A 22,657-nucleotide genomic window follows, 5' to 3' on the forward strand; every position below is an offset into this window, starting at 1 on the left:
AATGAAATACAGACTAAAGAAACAATAGAAAAAATTAATAAAACCAAGAGCTGGTTCTTTGAAAAGATAAACAAAATTGACAAACCTTTAGCTAGACTCACCAAGAAAAAAGAGAGAAGGCACAAATAAGTAAAATCAGAAATGAAAGAGGAGAAATTACAACGGACACCTCAGAAAGACAAAAGATTATAAGAGAATAGTATGAAAAGCTATATGCCAAACAATTTGACAATCTTGAAGAAATGGATAAATTCTTAGAAGCATACAACCTTCCAAAACTGGATCAAGAAGAAATAGAGAATTTGAATAGACCAATCACCAGTAAGGAGATCGAAACTGTGTAATCAAAAACCTCCCCAAAAATAAAAGTCCAGAACCAGACAGCTTCCCTGGTGAATTCTACCAAACATTCAAAGAAGACTTAATACCTACCTTTCTCAAACTCTTCCAAAAAATTGAGGAGGGGGGGAAGCTCCCTAACTCATTCTACGAAGCCGACATTACCCTGATACCAAAACCAGACAAGGACAACACAAAAAAAGAAAATTACAGGCCAATATCACTGCTGAACATCAATGCAAAAATCTTCAACAAAATACTAGCAAATCGCACACAACAATATATTAAAAAGATTATACACCATGATCAGGTGGAATTTATTCCAGGGATGCAGGGATGGTTCAACATTCACCAATCAATCAACATGATACACCGCATTAATAAAATGAAGAATAAAAATCACAAGATCATCTCAATAGATGCAGAGAAAGCATTTGACAAGACATAGCATCCATTTATGATAAAAACTCTGAATAAAATGGGTATAGAAGGAAAGTACCTCAACATAATAAAGGCCATATGTGACAAACCCACAGCTAATATTATCCTCAATGGTGAAAAACTGAAAGCTATCCCTTTAAGAACAGGAACCAGACAAGGATGCCCACTCTCACCACTCCTATTTGACATAGTATTGGAAGTTCTAGCCAGAGCAATCAGGCAAGAAAAAGAAAAAAGGGACCTAACCTGGAAAGGAAGAAGTGAAACTGTCACTATTTGCAGATGACATGATTTTATATATAGAAAACCCTAAAGAATCCACCAAAAAACTTTTAGAAGTAATAAACGAATATGGTAAAGTTGCAGGATACAAAATCAACATACAAAAATCAGTTGCATTTCCATACACTAACAACAAAGTAGCAGAAAGAGAAATTAAGAATACAATCCCATTTACAATTGCAACAAAAAGAATAAAATGCCTAGGAATAAACTTAACCAAAGTGGTGAAAGATCTGTACACTGAAAACTATAAAACATTGTTGAAAGAAATTGAAGAAGACAAAAAGAAATGGAAAGATATTCCATGGTCTTGGATTGGAAGAATTAACATAGTTAAGATGTCCATACTTCCTAAAGCAATCTATAGATTCAGTGCAATCCCTATCAAAGTTCCAACAGTTTTCACAGAAATAGAACAAAGAATCCTAAAATTTATATGGAACAACAAAAGACCCCAAACAGCTAAAGGAATCCTGAGAAAAAAGAACAAAGCTGGAGGTATCACACTCCCTGATTTCAAAATATACTGCGAAGCTATAGTAACCAAAACAGCATGGTACTGGCACAAAAACAGACACACTGATCAATGGAACAGAATCGAAAGCCCAGAAATCAACCCACACATCTATGGACAGCTGATCTTCGACAAAGGAGCCAAGAACATACAATGGAGGAAGGAAAGTCTCTTCAACAAATGGTATTGGGAAAACTGGACAGCCACATGCAAAAAAATGAAGATAGACTATTACCTTATACCATATACAAAAATTAACTCAAAATAGATTAAAGACCTGAATGTAAGACCTCAAACCATGAAACTTCTAGAAGAAAACATAGGCAGTACACTCTTTGACATTGGTCTTAGCAACATATTTTCAAGCACCATGTCTGACCAGGCAAGAGAAACAATAGAAAAAATAAACAAATGGGACTACATCAAACTAAAAACTTTCTGTACAGCAAAGGAAACCATTAACAAAACAAAAAGACAACCTAACATTTGGGAGAAGATATTTGCAAACCATACATCTGATAAGGAGTTAATCTCAAAAATATATAAAGAATCATGCATCTCAACAAGAAAAAAACAACCCAATTAAAAAATGGGCAAAAGACCTGAACAGACATTTCTCCAAAGAAGATGTACAGATGGCCAACAGGCACATGAAAAGATGTTCTACATCATTAACTATCAGGGAAATGCAAATCAAAACTACAATGAGATATCACCTCACGCCCGTCAGAATGGCTATAATTAACAAGACAGGAAACAACAAGTGTTGGAGAGGATGTGGAGAGAAGGGAACTCTCATACACTGCTTGTGGGAGTGCAAACTGGTGTAGCCACTATGGAAAACAGTATGGAGATTCCTCAAAAAATTAAGGATAGAACTACCATATGATCCAGCTATTCCACTGCTGGGTATTTATCCAAAGAACATGAAAACACCAATGTGTAAAGATACACGCACCCCTGTGTTCACTGCAGCATTATTCACAATAGCCAAGACGTGGAAGCAACCTAAGTGCCCATCAAGGGAAGAATGGACAAAGAAGATGTGGTATTTATACACAATGGAATACTACTTAGCCATAAGAAATGATGAAATCCAGCCATTTGTGACAACATGGATGGACATTGAGAGTATTATGCAAAGTGAATTAAGTAAGAGGGAAAGGTCAAATACCGTATGATCTCACTCATTAAGTAGTAGATAACAACATCAAACAAACACATAGAAACAGAGATTGGATTGGTGGTTACCAGAGGGGACAGGGAGAGGGAGGAGGGTGAAAAGGATAATTAGGCACATGTGTGAAGTAATGGATTGTAATTAGTATTTGGGTGGTGAACATGAGAACATAATGTAATCCATGCAGAAATAGAAGTATAATGATGTACACCTGAAATTTATACAATGTTATAAACCAGTGTTACCACAATAAACCAAAAAAATAAATAAATAAAAATAAATAACCTTTCGATTTTACAAACCTCCTACTGTTTCCAACATATTTGTCGCTAGTGGATAGAATATAGGTCTTGATTTTTCTTTCTACAAATGGACGCTTAAAATCGTAGGGAGGACCTTAGAGTTATACATTCAAATAATATTAATTTTAAAGTAGATGCACTACATACTGTGAGGAAAATTGGGAAATGGCTACTTAAACGTTAGCAATTTAAGCCCTAGAAGGAATGCATACTGATTGGGAAGGCAGATGCTTGAATAATATCGAGATATAATTAGAACAGATCAAACTGAGATAACAGAGTAGGCAGCCACATGAATAATCACCACATAAACAGTATAAATAACACCAACTATTTGAGGGCCAAGAGCACACACTTTAATGATATTGATTTTTAAAAACTAGGTCAGCCGAATGAAAAGGCAAAAAGTGATTGAGTGAGCAAGCTCCTTCACTATCCAGACCTCTATTTTCTATTCTGCAAAATGAAGGGACTGGGTGAAATCATCTTGAAGATCAGAGATTCAGAAAACTTGCATGATTCTAACATTGCTTCAGAACCACACAGTAAATTGGGCAGCATCACCGATTCTGTTGAAATTTAAGATCTGGTTAAACGTCAATTTCTTGCAAATGTGGCACATTCCTTAACACCCTAACTTTCATTTGCAAAAAATATATTGATATATTAAAATATTACTGAGTTCAATTAATAAAAATATAGATGCAAATATGTTTTGAGTTTCCAAAGAGCATTTAGATGTTATGAGGCTAAATTAGAGGTACTAAAATAAACTTTCTTGAGTTTTAATCCAGAAGTGGTACTAAAAAAGACAGCTAACAAATTAATATTTAAAAAAAATCAGAAATCAATTTAATAGTAATAGTGCAATCCATAAAACAACCTAAATATGTAATTTGAAATTATATACAAAATGATTTATATTATTTATATGGATTACAACTTTAAGAAAGTTCTTTCATTCTCCCTTACATATTTATTTTGCAGAGTTTCTTTAAAAAAAATCTTCTTTATGCTATTAGCTGAACTATTAACTATTATACATGAGCCATGTATTTTTGGTGGGTTTATTATTTGCTTTAAATGAGGGGATAAAGGAAATATTTACTTTTACCTTTTTAGGCAAGGTTTCTTAAAATCTTTAAAAATATTTTTGTTTCCCCTTTTTTAAAACTATAGTATTAATCAGACATAAAGCATTTTGAGATTGCTAAAAAGGTTAGCATTCATCTTACCATTAATCACACCTCATCATCTCCTTCCTGGAGACCACCTCTCCACAAACTCCCTCAGAGAGATTTCAAGCCTCCCACTTGTAACATATTTTTCATTCCTTTTTTCTAGTACTTCTAACAGCATCGAGTGGCATAACCTTCTACAACCATATGTAGTTCTGAAAACTCTTTCAGGACAGGGAAGATAACTTATTCAACTTTGACTCATTAACTTTGTGCCTGGTATATAGTGTGTTTAATAAGTGTTTGAAGAATAAACCACTAATATGGGGAGGGAATATGAGAGTGTTGTAATTATCAACACAAAATAAATTGAAGAAAATTAAAATCATATTTTATATCAACATAATATAAAAAGAATATTGTAGAAATTGATCAAATGACCATTATTTATTTTCCTTTTCCCAGGCAACTAAGAGAATCATGTAGATCAGATTGTGTCCCTTCCTCTGTGCTCCTCTTCACAGCAATCCAGAAAGCCTCACTTATCTGCTAAGGCCCTTTGCAAATTACAAAATGTTTTGAGTCATTTTTATAATTAGGACAGTCTGTGGAATAGAGGACTATATTTTTAAGGCTAACTGGAATTTATATAAAAATTCTTATCCCTCAGAACCTGTTCTAGCATTCAATAATGGATATTATTTCATGAGAAATTTAAAAAATTGAAAGAATCCAAAGCAGGTGTGGAAAGAAAATATTGCAGAAAATCGTTTGTCAAGGAAAATGTAAATATGTAAATACACTATTAAAGCTAGTAACTTTCCTTTTCCAAACAACTAACTCAAAAAAGCATTGTGGAAATTTTAATTGCAGATAATGTGACTAAGCCAGCAGAGATCTAATATAGAAATGATGTACACATAAGTGAGTATGCACACAAAACTGATATACACCCACCAAGACTCACACAAAAGCTACACCTGAAGAAAACTTAAACAACCAGCTAGGTAATCCACAGACAAAGTAGGAGAAAAAAATATAGTGGCGTGATGCTGTCAAATAAAGCAGTAGGTCCCTGACCAAAGTGTTTACACTATGTAGACACAGCCTAAAGGAGTATGTCTTATGGTCAAACGAAATGACCTAGCTTTAGATCACGGGGCTTTGTGCATTCAGGATGGAGAGTGAGTCGAGAGACACACACACACGCACACACACACACACACACACAGGACAGATTTTCATTTAAAACTGGTACTACTCCTAAACATCTCCTGAGAAGTGAACTGTGAGAAGTGATCTATAATCAAGCAAAGCTTTTTTGAAAAATGCTTCTAAAATTCATTAGTGAGTGAGAATAACTAGCATGTACGCTCTTGTCCATTTGTTCCATGTTGAATCAGCTCTTAGCTGAGTATCTGTGACACAGTAGGTGCTCAATAAATATTTCTTGCACTAATATAATTTTATTGACCTGCAGAATCAAGGAATAATCTTTGCGCAAGTAATTCTGTAGGGTAAATTTTATTAGCAGAAAAGACAAACTACATAGATATTGAAGAGAGAGACAAATTATACTAAAAATTATACATGTTCAAAGATGTTCATAGCAGTATCATTTTTTTTTTTAATTTTATTTATTTATTTTTTCCCCCAAAGCCCCAGCAGATAGTTGTGTGTCATAGCTGCACATCCTTCTAGTTGCTGTATGTGGGACCCGGCCTCAGCATGGCCGGAGAAGCAGTGTGTCAGTGAGCACCCGGGATCCGAACCCGGGCCGCCAGCAGCGGAGCGCACGCACTTAACCACTAAGCCACGGGTCCGGCCCAGCAGTATCATTTTTAATAATGAAATAAACTAGGGCCGGCACGGTGGTGCAAGCAGTTAAGTGAACGCACTCTGCTGCGGCGGCTGGGGGTTCGCCGGTTCGGATCCTGGGTGCGCACCGACACACTGCTTGGCAAGCCATGCTGTGGTGGCATCCTATATAAAGTGGAGGAAGATGGGCACAGATGTTAGCCCAGGGCCAGTCTTCCTCAGCAAAAAAAAAAAAAAAAAAGAGGAGGATTGGCAGATGTTAGCACAGGGCTGACCTCCTCACAAAATTAAAAAAAAAAAGGGCCCGCCTGGTGGCTTAGCCGTCAAGTGCGCGCGCTCTGCAGCTGGCCGCCCGGGTTCGGATCCTGGGCGTGCACCGATGCACTGCTTCTCCGGCCATGCTGAGGCCGCGTCCCACATACAGCAACTAGAAGGATGTGCAGCTATGACATACAACTATCTACTGGGGCTTTGGGGAAAAAATAAATTAATTAATTAATTTGAAAAAAAAAAACAGTAAAAAAAAAGAAGAAATAAACTAGAAATAATCTAAATGTAGATCACCTCAGGCTTGGTTCTACATAGTATTGTAAACCACCAATGGAATAACATGCAATCATTAAAATGCTTGGGTAGATGTGCATTCATTGACATGGAAAAATATTCAGGACATATTGTTAATGAAATAGCAGGTGAAAAATAGCAGGTCAGAATGTTTTTAAGGGGTAATATTGTGTATTGGTTAAAAATAAGATCTCTGGGGCCAGCCCCAATGGCCTAGTGGTTAAAGTTTGGGGTGTTCCACTTCAGTGGCCCAGGTTTGGTTCCCAGGCATGGAACCACACCACTTGTCTGTTAGTTGTTGTAGTGGCAGCTCACTTAAAAAAAGAGGAAGATTGCCAAGAGATGTTAGCTCAGGGCAAATCTTCCTCAGAAAAAAAAAATAATAAAATAAATAAATAAATAAATAAGATCTCTGGAGTCAGCCTACTGGGGTTCACATCCCAGTGTAGCCTTTACACTGAGTAGCCTTAGGTAAATCACTTAATTTCCTTAACACTTCAGTTTCCTATTGGAAAAAATTGCTACATTATTGGTATTACCAAGTACCACCTTCATACGGTTGTTGTGAAGATTAAATGAGAAAATCAATTAAAATTCTTAGAACAGGGGCCGGCCCAGTGGCGCAAGCGGTTAAGTGCGCGCGCTCCGCTGCGGCGGCCCGGGGTTCGCTGGTTCGGATCCCGGGCGCGCACCGACACACTGCTTGGTAAGCCATGCTGTGGCGGAGTCCCATATAAAGTGGAGGAGGATGGGCACAGATGTTAGCCCAGGGCCGTCTTCCTCAGCAAAAAAAGAGGAGGATTGGCGGATGTTAGCTCAGGGCTGATCTCCTCACAAAAAAAAAAAATTCTTAGAACAACAGAGATATCTCAATAAAACTTAGCTATTCCATTTTAGTTATGTTTATACATTTACCTATACATACAGAAATATAAAATAAATATACATACATAGAAATATATCTGAAAGGATACACACAAAAATATTAACGCAAGATATCTATGAATGATAAGATTAAAGAATTACTATTTTCTGGACTTCTTGAAAGAAAAAGAATTCTTATATATATCCAAAGTACTTTTATAGAAAGAACAATTCTTCATGATGGAGTAATTTGGGACAGAAGATTATGCAATTTTAGATTCTTTGCATTGGACAGAACCCAAGCAAAAGGGAGAACATTTCCAATCACAGGGAAATATCCAAATATAGATTCAGCAAACTTAGCCCATCACTATAGAAATGAACCACTTTATCTTTACAGAACAATGACCTTGAAATTTGAACTAAAAAATGACCTGGTTTTAGAAAGGTGATTCAGATCAGGCAGCGACAATGCCACTTTTCTATCCCCTGCATCCCTCGGAACATCACTTGCCAATATTTGCTGAGTATGTGAGTAACTTGAGTGAAATTTTCTCCCAAGCCTCAGATGTGTTAGGCAATTCAAAATTAAAATTGTTGGTGTTTAAATTAGAAACCAACTATGCGTTGAATGAAAAAAAATAAAATAATTTAAAAATCTATGCAAAACAAATATATGAAAATAATTTTAAAATAATATTTAAAATGTCTTCTGCTTGCAGCTAAGCTGATAATGGGAAAGGGAGCTGATAATTCTCCTGAGATTGGCTATCCTGATGCAGTGAAGAGGGTTTGCAAGGAATCGGAAGAATGGTCAGAGGTTCTTATGCAAGGCGAGCTAGGTCTAGGGTCTTTGACTAATCATTCATTTTAGGAGAGGAATTATGAGAGTAATATTCATTTTATCAATTTTTACCCCATGGCTCTTGGCTCTTTAGCCCAAAATTTACCAAGGACATATGGAAGTGATGCTGATTGCATACGGAAGAAACTTTGCTGAGATGTCTTGAGATTATCCTGACATTATTGTGACGTTAAGCTGGCACTTTCCTGCAGGCTCTAGAATTCATAAACCACTACACAAATTGCTATAAAGTTTAATTTAATTGATTCCAAGAAAGACAAATAACTCCCTAGGTGGGCAGTACCCAAGTGAGAACAATAAAAAGCAAACTCTCTTTTTACCTCTGGTAAGTTAAAGAATGACAGGTTTCAGCAACATTTTCAAACATTCTCATTTGCATAAAGCCACAGATCAGAAGAGTGACTTTTAGTACTTTACGATTCAAAAATCAACTCTCATTCACTGTTCCATTTATCATAACAGATGTTCTGATCAGCATTCCCAGGTCACCATGTACAGTGTACATGTTTATATAATTACAAGAGAAAAGAGGTTAAAACGTTGAGTCTCATCCAATACTGTCAAAATGAACTGATACAACAATTCACACAGGGGAACAGCAAGAGAGTAAATGCGAGCGCTATAAATATACATAAGCCACAACACAAACTGTTTCCCAGCCCAACCTCCAAAAATGGATTCCTCTCAATAGACATATAAGAACCAATATATATCCCTAACTGCCTGGTGTGACCTAGATGAAGGCAGCCTAGAGGCAAAGACAGAATTTCCACGACACTTGTAGGATGCTATGAATATGTATTTAGCTTTTGTCAGAGGACAACAAATATCCCATAGTCCTAATTTGAGTAAAAGTGCCATTTGTTTTTCTTTCTGTTTGTGACACAGAAAATGTGGCACAAAGTACACTTCAGAAGAAAGAAAGAGAAGGTTATTTACGGACAGATTCACAGAATGAAGATACTAAGAAAATGGTACAAATGTAAACAAACATATTCTTCCTCTAAAGCAGGAGGAGGTTTTCTTGGGCTGTTATGTATACTGCCTGCATCTAAATTCTCCTGAGATTTGTCTGGTATCTGGTGTTTAAATTTTATATATTTAAGTGCTGGTACAAATATATGATAACTAATCATACTACCCCATGCTTAAGTGATTTTACAGGAAAAATTAAAAGCCATCATTGTTATAGCAACTGCTAAGCAGGGTGGTGACTTAGAGCCCGAGAGTCTAGTCCTGGATTAGCCATTAACTCTGAACATTAAGCAGGTCAATTAAATATTCTAGGACTCAGTTTACCTAGCTGTGAACTGAGGAGCTTGAAGGACTCAAGTGATGACAACGCTATGCTGTTCCTTCTCACCTGCTTAACTTCAACGCCAGCACAGTGCTTAGGACATAGGAGGTGCTCAATGAATAGTCATGGCAACGAACGAGTGAATTATTTAATGAATCAATGAATAAAGGCACCCACAAGATCCTTGCCAATCTAAACTGTTCATGACAATATGTCATTAATTTGCATGACAAACGAACTCTTTAAAATTAAATCCTGGTTCTGAGGCGAATGTGTTTTCTGAAATGGGTAAGGCACCTAGAAAGTAATTATCAGAGCATCACAACCTAAATCCCCTATCAGTCCCTTCTGAATCATGTTCCTGTCTGGAGGAAGCAAAGTTAATATAATGACTTAGCTGAGCCATCCAGTGAGAGCCCAGTAATACAGGCAAAGTTGGAGACCTCAACCATGATCAAATTTCCACTGGTGGCGACTTAATTAACCATTGACCCTGTACTGAACAGCAGAAATCATAACTGTGCATTTCTGTCAGCCTACTGCCTTGCCTGTTCATGCCACAGCCACTAGAAAATTATTATCTTATCCAAGAATAGGAAGCAAGCTCTACTTTCTAGAAACAGGTTATGTATTTGAAATAACCCAATCATTATATTTCTACCCTATGAAATTATTATGCTAATAAGTTAATCTCTACAAATCATTTTCTATGGCTTTATTCAAGCTAGGAAGAAAAGGTTAGGAAGAAATAACAGTGATTCCAGCCTGTACCAAGGTAATCACCAGAAGTTCTCTATTCACTTATAGAACATTTAAATATCTGCAAAAAAAGTGAAAAATTGCATTAAAAGTTTTTAAAACGATACCCAACTTTTAGCAATTTAAAGAACAATTATTTATGCTTAGATTTTTTGCTTTTCGATATCATCACTAATATGAACAGCTACTGGAAGAAAAATGAAGAAAAGAAAGAAGGAAGGGAGGCAGAGAGGGAGGATGGGAGGAAAGAGAAAGGGATAGGAATACGAGAAGAACTAATGACTCCAAAGCACTTGGTAATGAACACAGTGTTTCCATAAGCATGCACAGATTCACATGGGGTGAAGAAAGTATTAATACTGCTCCATTTTTCAGATGAAAAATCAGAGTCTCACTCAGAGAAATTAAGTAACTTGTTCAAGACCACACAGCAGGGAGGCAATCCAGTGAGGACACCAACTCAGGTCTTCTGTATACAAACATCAAACTTTTCCATTGGATTTCAGCCACAACATATGCATTTTGTTGAGAGAGTGAAAAGGAGGAATAAATTCAAAAAGGAAAATGGTGACAATTTATTTCTCGTAGATTGGTATCCAGCCAAGAGGGAGGGGTATAAATCAGTGGGATTGTTTCATCCAGTAATTATGCAAGATTCCAAAAATCATTAACAGTTATGAACCCCTCCCATTTCACTATGTTGTTCTTGTTATTTCTCTAAATTTGTAGGCCTACTTTAAATTTCAAGGCTCAAGCCACCCACTGTTTTGAGGACTTAGTACATTAAATTGTACCTAAAAAAGGAAGCTATGCAATATTATTTTTTAAATGTATATTACCATAAGGAAACTAAAATATCATATCTTGCTCTTAAAGAGCAGAAAAAAATGTTCTTCATCAAATAGGTCATTACATATTTAAATAAATTACTAGCTTTTTAAATTATAACCATGTGGATAATTAACCAGTCTTCTTGTCTTCTAACAGCCCTTCAAATAGCACAGTTTATCATCCTCGGGTCTAAAACTTCCCTTTGGCCATTGATTAAAATGAATAAAATGAGTGTTACAAAATTTAGAAGATGACTATTCTTCGTAAAGGCAATATTTACTTCCGCTAAACTCTAACAGTACTTAAAGCTGTGCCACTCATCACTTAATTATACATTGTCTTGCCTTGTTTTTTATTTCTGTCATGGTTTTATGTATATTAAACTAGGCTCCCAAGAAATTTCATGGCTCCAGAGGGCAAATGGAAGATGTCTGAAAATTTTTAAATTGATTTATTGTTAGCTACCAATATAATCCATACACACGCATCTGTTGTCATATTACAACTACAAGTTACGTATTACGTTAAGTTTTTACTTGAAAATACTGATATTTTAATTTTCTGAACAGGGAGATTTTCAGGCAAGTTTTCAAATGGTAACAATTAACCTTTTAATGAGAAGCAAGGGATTCAATCTGCTTTTTAATTTTCTTGGGATAATTTATAACTAACTTTTTCTACTCTTAACAAAGATAAATCCGTAGAAGAATTTAAATTCCAATTTTAGTATGTTGCCACTGTATATTTTCAGAACACTTAGTTATAGGCAAACTTATATACTTTACATAAGCATTATAGAAGTAATTATTATACTATATATTTACATTTTATATGACACAGTACCCCCTCACAACTAAAATCCACTCTGAATAGACACTACAGTTGTAAAACTTTAAAAAATGCATGCACACAGTTCTTTCTTCTTATTCTTAGCAATTATAAAAGTAATTACGAACAAGATTGCTGGTCAGATGTGTGAAATTCCTGGTTGTTAAAGCCCCAGCTCATAGCCTCTGCTTTAATGAAATATGTCATACAATGCACAGTTCTCTAATATCATTTAACCTATAAATTGTGCTTCTGACCCTTTCATCACTCAAACAGAGAATACAAAGAATAGAATTCATTATAAATTCATGGGGCTTCTAAAACGTGAAGAGATACTGGCTATAATTCATTCATGAGTTATTTTCAGTTTATAAAGGAAGGTCTTGCTGAAAGATAGTAAAAGCAAAGCACATTAAATCATAAAATTATATGCAGACTTTGCTGAGCATGGTCTTTAAGTTTCTCTACAAATAGTTCCAGCCCAATCTTACTCCTCCTCTGAAATTAAACAACTCTTCTTTCTCATCATGTGGAGTTCAGTAGCCCAACCAAAAATTCCGCTTGCCAAAATTGCGGTTACGCTATTCTTCTCTCCCACAATGATCTACAAGACTCTATCTCAACCACAAGCTCATACCTCTAACTTCTCCCTTCAGATCTCTAACAATATATTCACCTGCTTCTAAAGTAGCTGTGATTAAGCCAGTTAAATCAACTACTCTATCCACTCTGGCTTGATGTGAACACATTGGAATTTGTGAAATTCTGCACTATTCAATTGACACTGTTGATGTATATGTTGATTATTTGCTCCCTTAGGTCTATTTCACATCCATTATTTTCAGTTAAATGATAAGGTCTTTGAAATCAGGGTTTGTGTCATTGATTTGACTTATGCTAGCCCAAGGGAAGTTAATATATTGAAATAATACTTTAGACACCTATTATGCAAATGAAAGCAACAGTAGAATGTATTCAACAAGAAGTAGGTTGAGTGCTTTCTATAGGAAATACAAAGATGGCAATCTTATTCTGAAAGATAATTTTCTTTGATTAGGGCTTAAACCAATGTGATGTGAATCACTTAACAATTCAAATAAGTGATAAATCCACATTATTTTTGAACATTCACCTTGGGAGAAGTATGAAAACAGGATTGTTCTTTCTATACTGATTCCAGGCAAACAGTACCGGTTTTCCATTTTATTCTAGAGCTATGTAACGTCAACAAGGAAGCATACAGGAACAATAGTATTCAGAGTCGCTTTGCTCCGGTCCTGTCATTGAGACACAAGACCTTCTGCAAGTCATCTAATCAATGGGCTTAAAGTCTGCATTGTTAAAATATAGGGAGATACACTGTATTATCTCCAAGTTATCCTCCATCTCTAAAAAAAAAAAACTTATTATTCATTGATTCTCACTCTAAGAATCGGTATAATTCAAATTTTTAAAATGAGAGAAAGAATGAAATAATTTCTGCTTAAGAGGTATGAACTGGTGTCTTACACCATTGTTAGAAGGATTGTAAGAAGAATCCTTATTCTATCTAGTTGTCACCCAAATCCTATAAGCTGCATATATATAACAAAAGTGAAGAGTAACTAACAGGCTTCAAAATTATACCATAGGATATCTTTAAAAATAGTGAATTAACCCATAAAATATAAAAATATGATGATCACTTTCCACAGGAGAGAAAAACAACTGACCAAAATGAGGGTATAATGGCTTCTAGTTTTAGAGTAAAGAACTACAATTTGTTTTCTTTAGCAGGGGAGAAATAATTTTACTTTAATGTAAATTACTGAATTCCTTGTGGGGGGCATATTTTTCTCTGTTTAGTGAAACACATTAATAGGGTACTTTTTTCTTTCTTTTAAGAAGAGAGCCCTTGCAGCAAGATAATATTAACTAACATTTAATGAAAGCTTTCTACCCTATCATACTTTTATAAGTGCTTTACATTTATCAATTCATTACATTCTTGCAAAAGCCATATAAGCAATGAAACCACGGCACAGAAAAGTTAAGTAAATTTCCCAGGGTCACATACCTAATAAAAAGCAGAGGAGGATGAGCACCAACTGAGGTCTCAGGCTGGAGCTCACAGACTTCAACCCCAGGATGAGTTGAGACAAAGGAAAGACAAACTGTTCTACTGAAGAAGTAGTAAAGCAGGGTCGGAGACAGGGACAAGGGAACCAAGAAAGAGAATGGAAAAGGGGGAATGGAGAGATTAGGAACCCCAGCAACAAGCCAGGCTGATATCACACAAGCAAGAGAGACTAAGTGAAAATGCAGGAGGAAGAAAGAGAGTATCATCCAAACAACTTTTTAAAATAGGGAGGTTTAATACTCAGTTTAAAAGTTACTACATGTGTTCTACCCATACAACCACTCAGTAAATTCTGTCACACTTCATTTCTTTGTGTAGTTGGTATTGGCGGTAATCATGGAATAGAAACTTTGTTTCATATTTGGAGTGATGCAATAACAGCTGCTTGACCTGACTGAGATGGGAGAATTCAGAGGAAGCAACTACAACCAGAGGTGACTGGGTAAAATGCCAACCCCTGCCAGAGAATCCTCAAAGTATTGGAAGGGATCGAGTGGTCCCAATGACGTCTTGATTTTACTTCAATACCAGCTCTGACAGCCCTTTAACAACTCTAATACTAAAGACAGAAAATCCTTGCTATGTTATGGAACTAAGGATGATGGCAGTAGAACAGCAGACAGTGCACGCAGAGGAATCCTGCAGGAAACCAACCTTGCTCTAAGACTAGAAGCTAACTTATGGTGTTTCCTGCCTCTTCTATCAAAACAGATACCATTACCTCAGAACTGTTTTAAAATTGAGGATGTTCTAAATTAATTCATTCAACAAATTAGTATTTAAGAACAACTTAGTGCCAGGGAATAGAGCACTGTGCAAAACAGACAAAATGTCCTGTGTTCATGAGGTTTGCATTCCACTGGGCTTACGTTCCAATTCAGTATTTTCTACTATCTTAAATGATGGTGATCCAACCATTGTCTTTTTTATATATGCTAAAATCAACACAAAACAAAAGTTCAGATAGAGATTTGTTTAAATTTACATGAAGACATTTAAAAAAGAGTTATCCACTTTGTTGTTTTGTTTGCTTGTTCTATTGAGGTATAATTAACATATAACATTATATTACTTTCAGGTATACGACATAATGATTCAATATTTGTATATATTGCAAAATGATCACCATGATAAGTCTAGTTAACATCTAGAGTTACCTACTTTAGCTATTCTATTTCAGGGATCACCCGCATTTTTATTAAAGGAAACTTCTCCTAGGATCTAGAAAAGCCTTAATTATTGTTCCCATCTCCCCATGCAGTTAAAACATTGCCTCTACTTAAAAGTTTTTGGGAATACTTGTATGGGAAGGTGGCAGGTGAATCAGGTGTTATTAATTATTTTTCATCTTAACCTAGAATCCCATCACACCTACCTCCCAAAGACACCACATTCTACATCCCACTCACTGATTCCTAAAGAACCTGCTTTTGCTCTTTACTTTCACTGTATCTCTTGACCCTCCTTAATTCTTCTGTCATCTATTGAAATGGAAAAGATAATAACAACCACACAGAATTGTTGTAATCACACAGCGTAACATAAATCAGATGATTTGGCAATCCAGACCCTACTAAAAAACCGATACTGCCTAGGGGTCGGCCCTGTGGCTTGGTGGTTAGGTGCGCGCACTCCGCTGCTGGCGGCCCGGGGTTCGGATCCCGTGCGCGCGCCGATGCACCGCTTCTCCGGCCATGCTGAGGCCACGTCCCACATACAGAAACTGGAAGGATGTGCAGCTATGACATACAACTATCTACTGGGCCTTTGGGGGAATAATAAATAAAATAAAATTATAAAAAAAAAAAACCGACACAGCCTAGAAAAAACTAGGCCTCTTAGGTAAAAAGTGAATTTCTAGGAGATAGTTATGAAATGAAAATAATGAAAAAGAGTGAGGCTAACCTGAGAGTGAAAAAAAAAAAGGACACGGGTAGAAAGAAAAAAATTTGTCAGTTTAAAAGCAATTCTATGTGAGTCAGTTCGCCACTGAGCTGAGAATCTCTTTGTGGCATGATGACCCAAAGGCCTTGTAAGAATATGAATGTCTAAAATCAGATTAAAATTTGAAGTTGTTTGCTATGCGATCCATGATGTGAGGACTCCAAGAGACCCAAATATCTTTAGTGAAAGAGAAGTCGTGTTCCACACAACACTTCTGTATGCATGGATTTGGAACTGAGGTGTGGGGATCAAGGATAAGAAGTTGTGAATCGTATGTAGGCTAACCCCAGGGCAGAGGTAAAGAAAGGGGTGTAAAACAGAGGAAAAAAATTGGTAGAGACAAAAAAAACAGAACCTGAGGCGACCAAGAGAATATAAGGCCCACAGAAATTGGGTCTATGACAAGATGATCTTATTCAGATTCAAGGAGTTAGAGACTGCAGATGACTCCTGGTATGTGTATATGTGCATGAAAATATATACACACACATACATATAAATATTTACATATATACATATATGTATATGTGTCTGTATGCACACATAATCCCTATTTTTATGTTCAGGAAAGTCATAAAGCCACGCTAGTTTGGTTTATCTACAACCAAATAGACTCAGCATCATATGGATCAGGAGTCAACAAACTATATCCGTAGGCCAAATCTGACCAGCTACTTGTTTTTGTAAATAAAGTTTTATTGGAACACAACACCACTCATTGTCTAAGGCTGCTTTTGCACCACAAAGCAGAGTGGAATAGTTGCAATAGAGTTTATGGTTCTCAAATTCTAAAATGTTTACTATCTGGCTCTTTACAGAAAAAATTTGCTTGCCCCTGACCTGGACCATCACCCTCTGAATCTCCTGCCTTCCTCTCTCTGCATGTCTTTCTTTCTTCTCTCTCTCTCCTCCTCCCTCTCTCCTTTCCTTGCCATTTTTTTTCTTTAAGAGAACATTCATTTATTGAGTGCCTATTATTATTTTGTGCTTATATTTAAAGACTATTTTTTTTAGAGCAGTTTTAGGTTCACAGCAAAGTTGAGAGGAAGGTACATATATCTTTCATATACCTCATGCTCCTACATATGCATAGCCTCTTCCGTTATCAACATCCCTCACTAGAGTGATATATTTGTTACAATTGATGAACTTATATTAACACATCATAATCACCCAAGGTCCACAGTTTACATTATGGTTCATTGTTGATGTTGTGTATTCTATGGGTTTGGACAAACATATATAGAGACCCATATCCATGATTATAGTATCGTAAAGAGTATTTTCATTGCCCTAAAAATCCTCTGTGCTCTGCCTAATCATCTCCCTCTCTGCAACCCCTAGCAATTTCTGATCTTTCTACTGTCTCCATAGTTTTGGCTTTTCCAGAATGTCATATAGTTGGAATTATACAGTAAGTAGCTTTATCAGACTGGCTTCTTTCACTTAGAAATATACATTTAAGGTTCCTCCATGTCGTTTTGTGGCTTGATAGTCCATTTTTTTTTAGCACTGAATAATATTCCATTGTTCAGATGTATCACAGTTATCCATTCACCTACCGAAGGACACCTTGGTTGCTTCCAAATCTCAACATTATGAATAAACCTGCTGCAAGCACCTGTGCGCAGGTTTTTGCGCAGACATAAGTTCTCAACTCCTTTGGGTAAATACTAATGAACATGATTGTATGGTAAGAGCATGTTTTGTAAGAACCACCAAACTGTCTTGCAAAGTGGCTGTACCGTCTTACATCCCCACGAGCAATGAATGCAAGTTTCTGTTGCTCTATATCCTCTCTGGCATTTGGTGTTGTCAGCGTTCTGGATTTGGGCCATTCTAATAGGTGTGTTGTGGTATCTCATTGTTTTTTTAATTTGCATTTCCCTGATAACATATTACTTGGAGGACCTTTTCATATTTGCCATCTGTATATTTTCTCTGATGAGGTGTCGCTTAAGTTCCTGGGCCCCTTTTTTAAATCGGAGTGCTCATTTTCTTATTGTTAAGTTTTAAGACTTTGTATATTGTGGATATCAGTTCTTTATCAGATGTGTCTTTTGCAAATATTTTCTCTCAGTCTGCAGCTTATCTTCTCATTCTCTTGAACTGCCATCCTTTTTTCCCTTTTATTTTCATGTTTTTGACTCCCCATCATGTTCTCTAAAGTAACCATTCCAAACTTTTCAGGATTTTGAAGTCTGTGAATGTTCAACTTAAAGTTTCTCTTTATCTTCACCTCTCTCTTTCTTTCACGTCTATGTTCCTCCAGTTTAATCACCCAACTTTGGCCTGATCCAATAGCTTCCAGACTTCATTATCTTGCCCAAATCCACTCTCATATGCTTATTTGCCTACTAATATTCTCTATTCTCCTTTAAAAACAACCTAGAAATGTTCTTCAATTCTTATTCCTGGTAACTCCCACTCTATCTACACTTACCCATGTTTTTAAATGACAACTATTTTCTTTAAACATAACCTGTATGCCAGTGCCTCTACTTTATTTTCATCCACTCACCCTGTAAATTCTTTCAGTCTGGCTTTGCCTGTTGCTTCACTGAATTTTACTCAGAAGTCACCAACGACCAACTGATAATCAGTTTTCTGTTTTCTTCCTCCCTAATATCTCTTTGGTAATAGATTTTATTATATCTTTACTGAAGCTCTTTTCTTACTTGGTTTCTGAGACTCTCTAAAAATTCCATTAGTAACCAAGTAAAATACCTTACTAACGTTCCCTCAAACATAATGGGAACTTCCCAACCTGAGGCCAATGTTTATAGTTCTGCTTTCTTTGAAATAAACAATGGTTTTGTGTGGTACAATCTCTACCTACTTCAAGTTATGATGCAAGAAATTTGTCAGATACACAACAATATCGAGTATACAAGATCCAAGAGGACAAATGTCTTTCTTATTCTCTGTTGTGTCTCCAGGATCAGCGACACATCAAATACTAAACAACAATTGAATAAATGTATTTAACATCTGAAAGAAAATTCAGAGGTCATCTACTCCAATCCCCTTTGACTTTCCCATGTTGATAAAATAAATTACTGGCAAAGCTGGAACATTAGAGGTCATTCCAATGTTCATTTCCACATTTTAATGCTGCCTCTGTTATATTACTAAATTGTCATGGAACCTTTCCTTTTCAAGGTATCTTTAAAATAAAGTAATGATGTGGGGCTGGCCTGGTGGTGTAGTGGTTAAGTTCGCATGCTTCCCTTCAGTGGCGCAGAGTTCGCAGGTTCGGATCCTGGGCACAGACCTAGGCACCACTTATCAAGCCATGCTGTGGTGGTGTCCCACATATAAAGGAGAGGAAGATGGGCATGGATGTTAGCCCCAGGCCAGTCTTCCTCAGCAAAAAGAGAAGGATTGGCAACAGTTGTTAGCTCAGGGCTAATTTGGCTCACCAAAAAAAAAAAAAAAAGTAATGACTTACTAAATTAAGAAAATCTCCTATTGTGATTATCAGGAATTGTGAACTTAGTTAATGTATTATCCAACACCCAACACTTCATAATTTTACTCTTACATATGCCTTTTTTTCCCCTTGAGATTGGGTTCATCTGTTATAAGTATATCCAAATATACATACATTTTTATGGGGGGGTATATACATTTTAGAGAAAAACTTATAGCATACTCTATCTCAAAATTCTGTAATGTCTTCCAATAGCATGAGAAAAAGGTCCCCCAAATGTCATATGTTCTAAGTAACATATGAAGCTGTCATCTATTCAAAAACTAAACCTTGCTCATTCAGAAGTAAAAATGAAAATGTCCACTTTAATATTACCTTGAAGTCATCTATTGGCAGCATAATCTACAACATCTAATTTTATGAGATTGTAGTGCCTATGAGCTCCCACTCATCCCACTAAAATTTGTTGGCTGCTTTTCATATTCAAGGCACCATTCTAGTCTCTGTAAGGATAGAAATGAACTCGGTAGCTTGGAGAAGTTTGTAATATTGTGTGAAGGCAATAATAACATTGAGCAACTGGGCTGTGGTTTTCATATCTAAAAATGGTGATAAAAATTCTTGTCCTGCCTAGCTCACGGTGTGCTTGGAAGAGTCAGATAAGCAGTGAAAGCACTTTGTAAAATATAAATAACTATATAAATCCTAATTATTATTACTATACTGATTACATGATAGCAAATTATCAAAGACCAATGTGTGTAAAGCAATGAGGCCTGTAGCAGATAAGAGAAGGAGAAATGAACATGGAGTACAGGGTTAGGGAAATCTTTATAAAGGAAGGTGCTTCCATTTCCATCATCACCTCTGTCATCTCATATCTAGACTGTGGACACTGCCTATCAGTGGCCCACCTCCCCCCAGTCTCTTCTTACTTTAATCTATTGCACCACTGCCCCACCAAATTCTTACGGGTCTTCACAATCCTTTTGTTAACACCTTCAAACACTCCTAGGACCCCAGCCTTATTTCCAACTGCTCAGTTTCCCTAACTTTCCTGTAGCAAAATTGCCTGTAGCAACAATTGCTTATATCATTAATTTGGTAATTTATTTTTATTTGTTCCAGCAAAGATTTAATGTGGCTCATTTGGCAATTAATCATGTAATGTAATTCCTTGTGGTATCTGTTCTGCTGTTGCATCAAATTGTTACTAATATTTTCTTTTTATTTACACAATTTCCCCTTTTTAATTTTAATTTTTTGTTTGTTTGTTTTGGTCTCCCTGTCAGACACTAATTGCCCTTAAAAACTGACACTGTGTTTTAATCTTTTCTCCACACTCACACCCCCAGGGTCATGCATAGGATTTTGCTTCAATCTACAAATTTATTGATGGACAATTCTGCAAAGCACAATCCTTCCTACTAAAGAGAGAGGATATAGTTCCTGTCTATGAAAAGCAAAAAATATAAGATATTAGCAATTCTGCCCTGTGCCTCCCAGATCCCTTTTCAAGACTGAAGGTTTTATTCCCTTGGTTGCTGGGAAGGTTGTCTACTGATCTTCCCAGGAATTGCCTCTGCTGAAGCATCCCTCCCCCAAAGCACACCTCCTTCTCAAAGCAGACCGCATCCAAGAACTCATTAATGCCAGGAAACAAGGACCCAGCTCCCTCACCCCAATTTGGGACAGCTCTGAAGGGCCATCTTAGCTTCAGAGCATCCCTGAGGGGTCAGCTGAATCCTTTTTGTGATTCCACTGCAGCTAAACTTCTCCCTTTGCCCAATCCAGCTTCTTTCTCTTTTCTGTATAAAGCTTCCTGCACACTAATATCCATTTCAGTCTCCTTCCCAAGCAATCCCACCTCTGACCAAAAATATGAAATAAATACAAATGAACACAAAGCCCATTATGTTTCCCTTTTCATTTGCCCCCCAGGAATTCTTAGCTAAACTTCATGTTCAATTAAGGTAATTTATCTATGTTTGATTTACAGTCATTTCCCCCTCATGCTTCACTGTTAATCCACTTCTCATATTTTAACAAGTATCTATTGTGTACCTTTCTTATCAAAATCAGTCTTAAAACATTTTTTAAAGTATATGAAAGGAAAGAACAGTCTTGAGAGAAGAAAAGGAGAGAAAAAATAATTTCCCCATAAGAGAGGTGTAAAATTCCACAGAAGTTCAAGGAAGGGATGTTAAATGTTTGGTTGTAATCATCATAAAACAAACAAACAAACAAAAAACTTTAAATAAGACTAGATCTTAAGATAGGATTGGCAGATAGAGATAAAGGAGTAGTAGATAATCTGCATGAAGAGGGGAGGGGTAGATAAGCCTGGAAAGATTAGTGGCCCCATAACATGAGCTAGCCCACAAAGGATGACTAGCATTAGACGAATATAAAAGAAGACAGAGAAATACTAAATGGATATTACAGAAAACCCAAGTTACAGAGGTAGAAATGAGCATTACGTAGACTTATGTGAAAGAATAAAAAAATAAACAAGACATCTCAACTAGAAGAAAAAGATCCACCAATGCTTCTAAAATCAATGCCATATCAAAAAGTCAGATATAGAACTTCACAGAGAATTCTGAAAGTATACTGCTTTTAAAATGCAAGGCAGAAAAAAACGCCATATACAAACAAGTCCTTTACCATTGTTTTAACAAGTGTCAGGAACCATCTTCTTTGTTTCCTACAAAAGGATAATGTTTTATTTCTCTGCTTAGGAAAGTTTCTGCCTTCCAATCAACTTCTGTCGTCTACTATCAGTCAGTTTCCAGTGAAGGGATACAAACCGCACCAATAATTTCAACAGGAAAAATTTAATATAAAGAATTACTAACTAGTAAAAGGTAGTTAATGTCTAAAAGAGGTAATACAATTCTCTAAAAACTACAGGAATAGCAAATTTAGGGAGAAAGTTCTACTTTTAGGGCTAAGGGAGAAGACCTAAAGAAGAGGCCCAATTATAAGCTCTCCCATCCCCTTGCCACAGACGGATATTCAGACTTTCTTGGGAAGAGCATGACAGCAACCCACTGGAGCCCAGTGGAGACAATCCTATGAATATCTTATATGATGTTT

At 36.3% G+C, this 22,657-nt stretch overlaps 1 protein-coding gene across 3 annotated transcripts in view; it reads right to left on the minus strand.

Annotated features, from left to right (window-relative positions):
- GRIK2 (glutamate ionotropic receptor kainate type subunit 2) overlaps positions 1-22,657 on the minus strand; it is a 654,115-nt gene that overhangs the window by 445,998 nt on the left and 185,460 nt on the right. The gene's annotated exons all lie outside the window — the stretch shown is intronic.

The sequence above is a fragment of the Diceros bicornis genome, chromosome 23 (assembly GCF_020826845.1).
Source record: "Diceros bicornis minor isolate mBicDic1 chromosome 23, mDicBic1.mat.cur, whole genome shotgun sequence".
NCBI lineage: Eukaryota > Metazoa > Chordata > Mammalia > Perissodactyla > Rhinocerotidae > Diceros > Diceros bicornis.